The following is a 10495-nucleotide window of genomic DNA, read 5'->3' as shown; positions in this document are numbered from 1 at the left end:
GAGCACCAGCCCCTCTCCCTGCCGCCGGGCGTGCGCTGAGAAGGGCACCCTCGCAGGGATGCACTCCACGGCAAGAGGGGTGTCCCCCGCCCCACCGCGGGCCGCCGGGACTGAGGACCATTGTCCTTCCGCCTTCGAGATGGAGAGGCAGGGGTGTGATGGCACTCAGCCAGGGTGGAGGCGGCGGGGGTAGGGGTGGCTGAATCAGGAAAATCTGACTGCCGAGGGCCTGCAGGGTTCAAGTACGGGAACCAGATGCGGAAGTGCAGGGGGGGCGGTCCTGGCTGGCGAGACCATCAGGCTGCAGGAGGCCGATTAGCATAGAATGACAGCTGGCCCAGCTCTGGCTCTGTCCTCCCTGCCAACGAGTCCTGCTTTAGGGTCGTCTGAGCTAGTAGGGTTTTTGGGACAAAACCCACCTGAGCACTCCCAGGGCAATGTCCCCTGAATGCCCGGGCTCCACCCAGCCCACCCAGAACCGCCCCCTCCCAACCAATGCATAAATAAGTGAAAATCTGTGGATTCAAGCCTGAGGTAGGTCTGCAGGATTTTGTGGCCGTGGACAGAGGTGGATTTTGGAGTAGAGATGTCTACCTGCAAATTCTCTCCCTGAAATTTGTATTCAGTCTGGGATGGGTCAAAATCCATAGAGGATTTTTTTTTTAATCGGAAGCAATATTTAAATATTTGGAAACTTATCTTGAAGAATAGGATTACCTAGACCTTTGGGCCACAGCTCTGGCCTGGAGACACTGTTCTGGGCCGAGGGGTGGATGTGCCCGTGGACGCAGCAGTTCTACCCCCCCAGCATTGCCGGGTTTCAGCCCTTAGCCCTAGTCCTGAGGGGTCTGTGGGGGTCCTAGGAGGGGGCAGCTGCAGGGGCTTCTGAGGCTGGGGGCCGTGCCCATTACCAACCACTGGAGGCACACGTCTGGTCTTTACACCCTCCAACCACTGTGACAGCTCAAAGCCCCCCGCTGGGCGGGGAGTGGGGCTTAGGGGTTGGTGGGGGGCAGCGGACTGCATCCCAAGCACCCCCCTCCCCCAGCTCTTCTCACTCTGGCCTCACAGAGGGTCTGATGCCCTCACTTGGTCCAAGGGCTTCGGGTCACGAGAGCAGACGCCGGCTGCTTCTCCTCCCTCCCTCCTCCCTTCTCTCTGGCTGTGGTTCCGTCTCTGTGCTGAGGAAGGAAATACAAAAAATGCAAGGTCATCTGACTGCCCAGACCCCACCTCCTGGGACCAGAGGGCAGGGGTCCTGCCAGGTCCACCCCGAGCCTCCTGAAGACAGTCCTGATGCTGTCTCCTCTCTCTTGTCTGTCTCTGACTCTCCATCTGTGTCTCTGTCTTTGTCTCTCCCTTCTTCATCTCAATCTGTGTCTTTGTCTCTCAGTCTGTCTCTGTGTCTCTTTCTCTCTGTCTCTCCCTTCTCCATCTCAATCTCTGTCTCTTTCTCTCTCCCTATCTCTCTGTGTCTGTCTTTGTGTCTTGTGTCTGTGTCTGTCTCTCTGTCTCTCAGTCTCTGACTCTGTCTCTTTTTCTCTCCCTCATCTCTCTCTCTACCTCTCTGCCTTCTTGTCTGTTTCTGTCTCTCTCTGTCTCTGTCTCTCTGTGTTTCTTTGTCTCTGTCTCACACCTCTGTCTCTGTCTCTGTCTCTCTCTCTGTCGTGGATTTAGTCACTGGGCTGTCCGGGCCAAAGGTGATCGCTAAAATCCCATCATCTTAAAAGAGACACTTCGGATCCACATGGGGCTCCGAAGCTGCAGGAGGTCAGCGCGCCCACTCCCCAGACAAAGGGGCCGAGGCTCTGGGCGCCCCCACCGCTGTGTCCACGAGGAGGGCGGCTCCTCCCGGCCCTTTGTGTCTGGGCCGTTTGCCCACAGACTGGGAGGCCCCTGGGTCCGGAGCATCGTCCGCGAAGAGACCCTGCCCAAAGCCCGTCTCCATCCACCAGGCCCTGCTCCGTGGCTCCGTGGTGACCACCGCCACTACCGTGGGCCCGGCTTCGCGGTAAAGCATAGACACGGGGACCCAGGGACCATGTGGCTGGCTCGTCCTCCCCTGAGGCAGAGGCACGGAGCCGCTGGTCAGACGGGGTGGGAGAGCCTCTCTGCACAAGCCCGGGCCTGGCCCCCGGGGGACAGGGCTGCTCCCGAGCCCGGGGACCAGAGCATTGAGGGGACAGTGTCCGCTGAGGACCAGACGGGCATTGGTCAGCTGGTGACTGGTGGGGGGCTCCATTCCTGCTGGTGGTGGACAGTCCCAGGGGACAGTGACAGGAGTGAGGACACTGCCTCTCACCCAGGACGATGCATGAAGTCGCCTGAATGAGACTGGACAGTCCTTGGAGCTGACCCAACCCCCTGGCTGACTGGTGCTCAAGGCAGGTGGTCTCAGTTGGGGGGGGGTCCTGTGACCTTAGACCCTGCCTCTGACAACTCAGCCAGGGACCCGCTAGCACCCACAGCACCTTTGTGCAGACTGGGAAAAGGCACCTGCTCCAGGGGACACCTAGATACCTGGCCAGTGCACCATGGCTGCCCCCTCCTGGGCATCCTGAGCAGTGCACAGCCTGCCCCACCAGCCTGGGCGGCCCTGACTCAGCCCTTGAAAATGGGCTTGAAGCAGCTTGAAGGTTGAAAGCACTCCAGCTCTTCCTTCTAGAAATTCATCCCAGGGAGGTAATCAGGAGTGTGTGCCAAGATTTATGATCATAGCAGTGTTGTTTATAATGGTGGAAAAATTGGAGACAATCTAAATGTTTAAAAATAGGGATCCATTAAGTAAATTATTGTGCAATATTCTCAGAGCATCCCAAGCATGCATTACAAATAACGCTGTAATGTGTGCAAGGACGTCGGTGCAAGGACAGTCACTGTAGGCTTATTTGTCGTCACAAAAAGCTGAAATAAACGTCTGTTGATAGGAACCACCTGAATTGTGGGGCGTCTGTGCAACGGGACTCTGCCGTCTCCCCGTAGCGAGGGCGCTGCAGCCCTCACGACACGGAAGCATCCTCGAGATGTTTATGAAATGTGCAGCGTGCTACCGTCTGTAGACAAGGACGTGCCGGTACCGACGTAGGTGTGTAAGTGTGTTCGTGTTCAGATGTGCTCTGGGAGTGCCTCAGGGAGGCCAGCACGCGCTCTGGCTCAAGTTCCTGCACTGCGTCCCCCTGGTACTCTTTTTAACCAGGACACTTAGTTTGGGGAGAAAGTAAACCAAACATAACCTAATATGCAAAAATAATGGGGTGAGCGCATCTTGATGGCTTGGGGACGTGTCCAGCCCTGCCAGGCCCAGGGCTCCCTCTCTGGCCGCACCGGATACTCCCCACTCACCTGTGTTTCCCGCCGTAGCCCTGGAATCAGCTCTTCCTCCAGGACCGATGGACACGCATGCCCAGGCCCTCCTTTCCGCCCCGCGAGAGAAGTGGCACATCAGTGACCTTAGGGTCAGAGAGACTGAGGCCAAGCCCCGCTCCGCCCCCTGTGAGCAGTTTGTGGGCATGAGGCCACATGACAATGCAGGGGACAGAGGACCCTGGCCCATGAATACCGCGTGCCTCACGGGGCAAAAATGGAAGTTAAGTCAGTTTATGGAAAATCAAATGTGCGTTAGATCTCACACTGAATTTGGAGCTGGGACCTCTTCCTCCCAGGTGTTCCCTGCAGGGCTGGTTTGTCTTCCCTCCCAGTCTCCTACTGGGGTCTGGGCTCCACCTCCCACCTCTCCTCTTGCGCCCTCCAGTCATGTCGGCGGCCTCCCGGGGGTCCTGGGAGAGCCACAGCCCCCGCTCCTCCCACAGGGGCCTCCATGTGTCCTCTAACTGTGGGCTCCCGGCGAGAGCTGCCTTGCGGCCTCTGGACACAGGGAGGTGGGGTTGGCTAGCTCACCATGAGGTGTGGACCATTCCACGGGCACAAAGCAGGCCCTGGGTGTCACCAGCATGCCCAGAGAGGAGCTGTGTTGGGAAGGACATAGGGCCTTTTCCTGAGTGACCCCGTCTCTGGGCACAGGCAGAGGGAAAGTCTTCCTCCTGGAGGTGTGTCTCTTCCCTGTCCCCAAGTACCCTGCCTGTCCCCAGATCACCCCCCGCCCTCACCTGGCAGGTCCTTCTGGAGAACACCACCCTGTCTGTGCTCTGTCCGCTGCAGGGGCTCCTGAGGCAGGTCGGTGCCCTGTGCGGGACAGGGCACGGGGGCGTTGTGGCCATGTCTTCCAAAAGCACGTCTCTCCGCCATCACTCGGCAGGGATTCCCCGCAGGAGGAAGCACGCCCCCAGGACAGGGCTTGAGAGGCAGGGAGGAAGCGTTGCCTGTCCAGCCAGCAGGATGGAGACTCTAACAGCTCCGTTGCTCTGGGCCGGTGGCCTCCTGCCATCTGGGGTCAGTGCCAAGGACCAGGCCATTTTCTACAGTTGAACAGATTTTGCTATGACATTTCCTTGATCGTGTGTAAATACTTCCCCAATTGGGCACATTTCAAGCTCTATTTAAAGTGCGCTGGAGGTGAACGGGTCTTGGTGCTCACCAGGCAGCAAGGACCGGACCACGCGCCCGTGGGCGGGGTCTCCTGTGCTCCCCTTTCCAGGGAGGGGGACACCCCCTTGCGGATGTGCCTCGTCAAGGGCTGTGGCTCTCCATGTTCGATTAAACCAGAGGACTTAGTGGCTCCTGTTCGTGTTCTTACCCAGCGACCCTCCCGCGGTCCCCGCGGCTGGCCTGCGGGTGATGGAGCCCAGGTGCTCTGGTCAAGGCTCCTCGCGGGCAAGCGCGGAAACGAGCCCGGCCCAACCGAGCAGGGTGCATCCACCTACAGGAAGGGCGCGGGACCCCCGTCCCCTCCCCGCTGCGGGTTGTGATGTCATCACCGCCCCTCCCCAGGGGAGCTCGGGGCGGGTGGTTACATCCTTGTCATCACCCGCAGGACGGAGGAGGGGGCCCAGGATCCTCCCAGGGAAGACCCCCCCACCCCCCGGGAAGAAACCTGTGGGTTACAGCCCCGCCCAGCGCTTAGGCTGTGATGGAGCCCACCCTACCCCCAGGGGCGGGGGGAGGGGTACTGCTGCCTCCAGCAGGTGGAGGGGGAGGGGGGAGGGAGGGGGAGGGGGGAGGGAGGGGCGGGGCGTCTGCGGAGCCGCGCCCACACGGACCGGCTCCGTCCTGCGGCTCTGACCCAACGCGGGGTCTCACGAGCAATTATTTATAAATCGCCAGGTGCGAAATTTCGGGAACCTTGGTTTTGGACACATGACACATGCTGGGGGGGCTGCGCTCCGGGACTGCATTCCCGCGGGACCCGAGCCTGCAGACAGCGAGCAGACAGGCGCTTGCCTGACACCCCCGGGCGGCCTCGCGCCCACATCACCAGCACCTGTGCCCTGGGGGCAGGGGGGTGGGGGAAGCCGGGATCCCTGCTGGAGCCTATGGCCCCATGGCCCCCACAGGCCAGGGGCTCCAGGAGAGGGGCAGGACCCCGGCTCTGGGGCAGTAGGAGGGGAAGGGCGAGGCTCAGAGGTCGGCGGGCCTGTGACCTGGGGCAATGAGGCCACCGCGGGGCTCTCAGTTTACCCACCTGGGCCGTGGACACAGGCCTCACGCTGGCAGCGCTGACGACGTGGGTGATGCTGGGAGGTGGCATGGACATATGGGAGCGCTCCCTCGGTGGTGGGTGTTCACCCCCCTCACCTCCAGAATCTCACCCCTCCTGGGTTTTGTGGCAGCTCAGCATTGGCGTCTCCAGGCGGGATCCTGGGCTCATTCCGGAACTCCCGAGGCTCCCACTCCAGTCATCTGGTCAACGGATCAGGCCTGTAGGCGGCGCCCCAGCTGGGCATTGCACACCCTGAGTGGAGAGATCCGCGCTCGGCTTGTCCGTGGCACATGTTTATCGAGTGTGCGCTCTGTGCCAGCCCTGCTGGAGCGGTGGGCACGCGCCAGTGAGGGCTCAGGACAGCCCCGCCCAGCGTGCGCCTGCATCGCCTCGCACCTACACGCCCTGTAGCTCTGTGAGTCCTGCGGGCAGAGAGGGTGCCTGCCATCCCAGTCTCCCCTCTGCACCCACCCGGGGACAGCGGAGGGACTCTGGCTCCTGGAGCGGGAATAGGAGGGTCAGAAGACACAGCCAGGGGCCGGCTTCACTCGGGGGCAGCGTGCTTGGATCTGTGGGTTTGCCTCACGGAGCAAGAGTGTTCTCAGAAGGTGTGGGACCACCCAGCTGGGGTCTCCAGCCTGGTGGGAATGTGTCTGGCCACGCTCAGAGGTTCACAGCTCACCCTGAGTCCCTGTGGGGTGACGGGGGCTCGTGTGCCTCCGTGGAGCCCTCGGGTCCCCCCGAAGGGCACAGCGTGGGTCTGTGACATTGTCACCTGTGGCCCCAAGCACTCTGGCCCGGGCTCAGCTCACCTTCCTGTCACCTCCTCCCTGGCACCCCCCAGGCAGACCCCAGAGCCTGCACCTGCGTCTGCCCAGAGGGCTGAGCTGCGCAGAACTGGGATCTGGGTCCCCGAGGGGCCTGTCACAGGTCGGGGTCACGCACAGGTGCGGCCTCACTCTCGTGTCGTTCCATCTCGCCTTTGGGTGGAATCCAGCCACGGGCAGTGTGCACGTGTGAGGTGAGTGTGTGAGTGTAAGTGTGTGCGTGTGTGTGCACCTGCCGCGGAGCCAGAATAACCCTGTCTGAGCACCGTCGTCGTCGTCGATCCTGCCGGACCGCAGACCAAGGACAGATGGACAGACTGCTGACAGGTCCATGTAACTGTCTCTAGAACCCACGTGTTACAGGAGCGCTGCTCTCAGAAAACGAGCAGACAGCCTTGCCCAACAGGTAACAGTGCAGTGCTGTGGCCGTGCGCTCGGGCGCTGGTGACGCTCAGAAGCACAGTGTGGCCGCGCGGAGCCCGTCACGGAAGGGCCCGGGCCATGGGGTCATCACATAAGCGGGCAAACACGGGCCACGACAGACTGTGTGTCCAGGACGCTGGCGGGGCCGAAAGCACAAATAAGCCAGGGGGAGAGAAGCACACGCTGAGGACCCCGTTCCGTGGGTGGAGGGGCCCCGGCGGTCCCGCTGTGCCGAGCCCCAGGCCCACGTGGAGCTACGGTCCAGGGCGGTGTCAGTGCAACACGCACCATGGCTCAGGGCGCCTCTGTCCCGGCCGCTGCCCACCGCCACGGAGGCCGCAGTGGGCACACCGGGGAGGCCAGAGCTCAGGGCCTGGGTTCCTTCCTGGTCCCACCCAAGGTTTTGTCCACTCTGCTCTGTCGTGACCCGTCCTGGACCCTCAGGCCCCAGCGTTCAACGTGGCTTCAGACCCTGACTTTCCTAAATTAACCCGAGTTCGTGAATGCCACCTGCACCATGGGGACGCGTGCGGGGGTTGCTATGGTGTCATCACCATGGAGCCGGTGCCCAGCGACCGAATGCGAGGTGCCTCTGTGGAGGGGGTCGGAGCACCATGTCAGACAGGCAGGATGTCAGTGGGAGCTGGACCCTGGCTGTGTTTGTCCCCGATCCCTGTCTAGGGCGTCCAGGCTCCTAACCTCCTCTCAGCCTGCGCCCAGGGCCGGGGCCAGGTGTCCACGGCAGGGCCGCACTCCCTCGCTCCCTCCCCCGGGACCTGGGAGCTCACAGCTGCATCTGTCCCCACAGGCACCATCTTCCCCACAGAGGGCATCTAGGGTGGCCACGGAAGCAGAGGAGACCTCACCCTCTTCCCGCACCATCCTGAGCCTCTGTCCCCTGAGTTCCCGCCCCCGCCCCTGCCTCCTCCGGGTCCTCCCTAGACAGGAAGCATGGTGTGACTCTTTACCACCCGGCAACATGAGGAAGGGCAGGCAATACTGGGTCTAGAAAGTGCCGGAGGCCAAGCTCCCGCCCCAGCTTCCTGCATCTGGTTGGCAGGAATGAGCTGTCCATTACCCTCCACCCCCTCGCAGCCTTGCCCCCAGAGGGCGGGGTGGGGGCCCAGCTGGGACAAAGGGACGGGGCCCCACAGTCCCGACACCATCCCACAACGAGCGTCCACTCCCCCTGGGGCCAGATGTGGAGTGACTGTCTCTGAGCCGCAGACGGCCAGCTCCTCCTGGGGCCATCATGGACTCAGCAGACAGGCACGCGCAATGGGGCCGGACTTTCACCTCCATGTCAGTGAGCAGGACACCGGTGCCCCGCGGGAAGCCGCTGCTGCTGCCAACACAGCCAGGGGGTGAGGACAGGGGCCCTGCAGACAGACAGACAGACAGACAGGCAGACAGGCAGACGGGCAGACGGGCAGACAGCCCTGGTGAAGACTGGCTCGGCTTCCAGTCGGCTGTGGGGCCCCGAGCAGCTCGGTCTGACGCATAGCCCTGTTTGCTGGCCTGGGAGCTGGGGGGCAGCTGGTGTCCCCTGATTTGCTGACCCCTTCCATCCCCCACCCCCCACCTCCGTCCCTGGGAGAAGCCCCCTCCCCCCACTCTCGGGCTTGTGGGTGGGACTTAGACTCTGCACCCCCAGGCCTGCAGCCAGGATCCGGGGGACCCCAGGCCCGGACAGTCCCTGTGCTCCGTGTCCTGGTCACAGGATGGGCTCCAGATGGGGACCCACCCAAGTGGGCGTGGCACATGGGATTCCAGGATCTGGGACCTGGGAAGGGGCAGGAGGGCAGGTGAGTCCTGGGCCTAGAGTGGACATTCGCACCGGGAGGGGAAAGTCACCTCCATGAAGACAGTGAAGGAGGGACAGAGAATCTAACGGGGACAGACCAGCGGAGGCGCCACGTGCACCCCATGGGCACGCAGACTAGAGGCTCCCCTCCCCCCCTGCACCTGCCAGTCACGTGACTGCATGGGCCTGGGTCACTGCACTTGCTTCTCTGTGGCTCCTGCGTGACTGGCGGTAGCAGGAACGTGACAAGGACCAGCTACTGGGGCTCCCAGCGGCTCTGAGTCACCCGGGTCCCCGGTGCGGATTCGGGGGTCAGGACCTGCTCGCAGCAGCTGGGATCCGCGCTCCTGCGGCTCATGGAGAACCGGCCTCGGCACCGCCACTCCTTGCCTGCAGCCTGCCGGGAAATGCAGTGTGCAACGCAAACATTTAATTTTGCAGAAACCAGTGACCGTTCTCTGAGCTTGCATTTTCACTGGCGGCTCCTCGGCGCCTGTGCGGCTGTTCAGCCATCTCCGCGGTAAGAGAATTCGGCTCATTTTCTTGGGGCTGCGCGCGAGTGTCTCTGAGCACCTGGCAGCCCAGCCCGGACGCGGCTCCTCGTGTGCAGAGTGGCCAAACTGAGAGCCTGCCCAGCGTCTCCCTGGGACCCCGCCCCAGGGCCCTGGGTCTGGTTGGGGCAGCTCACTAAACAGTGACCCCTCCCTCGGACAGGGCACAGGGGAAGGGAGGAGGGAGAAATCATTCCTTCAATCATTCCTTCGTTTCTTCAACACATATTGCTTGAGTCTCTACCTTGTGCCAGGCCCTGTTTCCTTCACTGAAAGCACAACCTTGAATCAAACAACCAAACCCCAGCCCTCCTGGAGCTTCTATTCAGGGGATGAGACCGACATTTATTTCATAAAACACACAGTGTCAGCTGGGGACCGGAGCTCTGGGTCAGAATGAAGAGTCAGGGAGGGCAGAGGAGGAGGAGGCAGGGCAGCCAAGTGCAGTTGGCCAGGTTGTGCACTGCCCAAGTCTGCCAGTACAGTTCCCATCAGTCATCTAGAGTTGTGCCCTCACAGGGACGGTTTCCCAGCAGATGGCAGTAACATGTCTGAGGAAGGGTCTACTTGTAGTTTGTCCAGAGCCACGTCCTGGGCTCACGGGGGGGGGGGGGGGGGGCTGCCAGGATGACACAGAGTTGGGAACGTCACTTCCGGGCAGCTCTGCCCCCCTCAGACAGCTCCTAACCAGGGCACCGCAGGTCTCAGCCCCCAACGGACTCAGGATGGGCCATGAACTCAGTGTCCTCAGTGCCCAGACAGGAAGAGCACTCCAGGGGGAGGGAACGGCTCGTGCAAAGGCCCCGAGGCAGAGAGACAGGTGTCTCAGGGACACAAGTGGCCAGTGGGGCGGGTGGGGGTGGAGGAGGAAGATGTCGGGAGGTGGGCAAGGAGGCGTGTCCTGACCCACAGGTCACGGGGAGGGCTTTGGATTTTGTTCTCAGTGTACGCAGGAGCTACTGACTTAATCGTTAAGATCAGCGCTGCTGTGGGGGTGATACGGGCGAGGGGGTGGGAAGCAGGGATGTCTCATGTCTTCACTGATCACACCCACTTAAACATGATTAGACTTTCTCCAAGGCGAGCGGTGCAGAGCTAGCTGATTGTATTTCACGGGGCAGATCGCGCGGGGATGAGCCGGCATACAGGCTGTCGTGCTCACGCCGTGCACAGCACGGTGGGTTCGCCCTGCTGATAACGACATTGTAAATTCCCAGGCAGAGTCCGCAGGGGTCCCGTCCGCCGCCCGTTTCGGGGGTGTTTTCCCTGCACCGTGAACAGCAACAGCGGGACA

Source organism: Ursus maritimus, unplaced genomic scaffold (assembly GCF_017311325.1).
Source record: "Ursus maritimus isolate PB19 unplaced genomic scaffold, ASM1731132v1 scaffold_33, whole genome shotgun sequence".
NCBI classification, from domain to species: domain Eukaryota; kingdom Metazoa; phylum Chordata; class Mammalia; order Carnivora; family Ursidae; genus Ursus; species Ursus maritimus.
Note: the sequence above shows the minus strand (reverse complement) of the source record.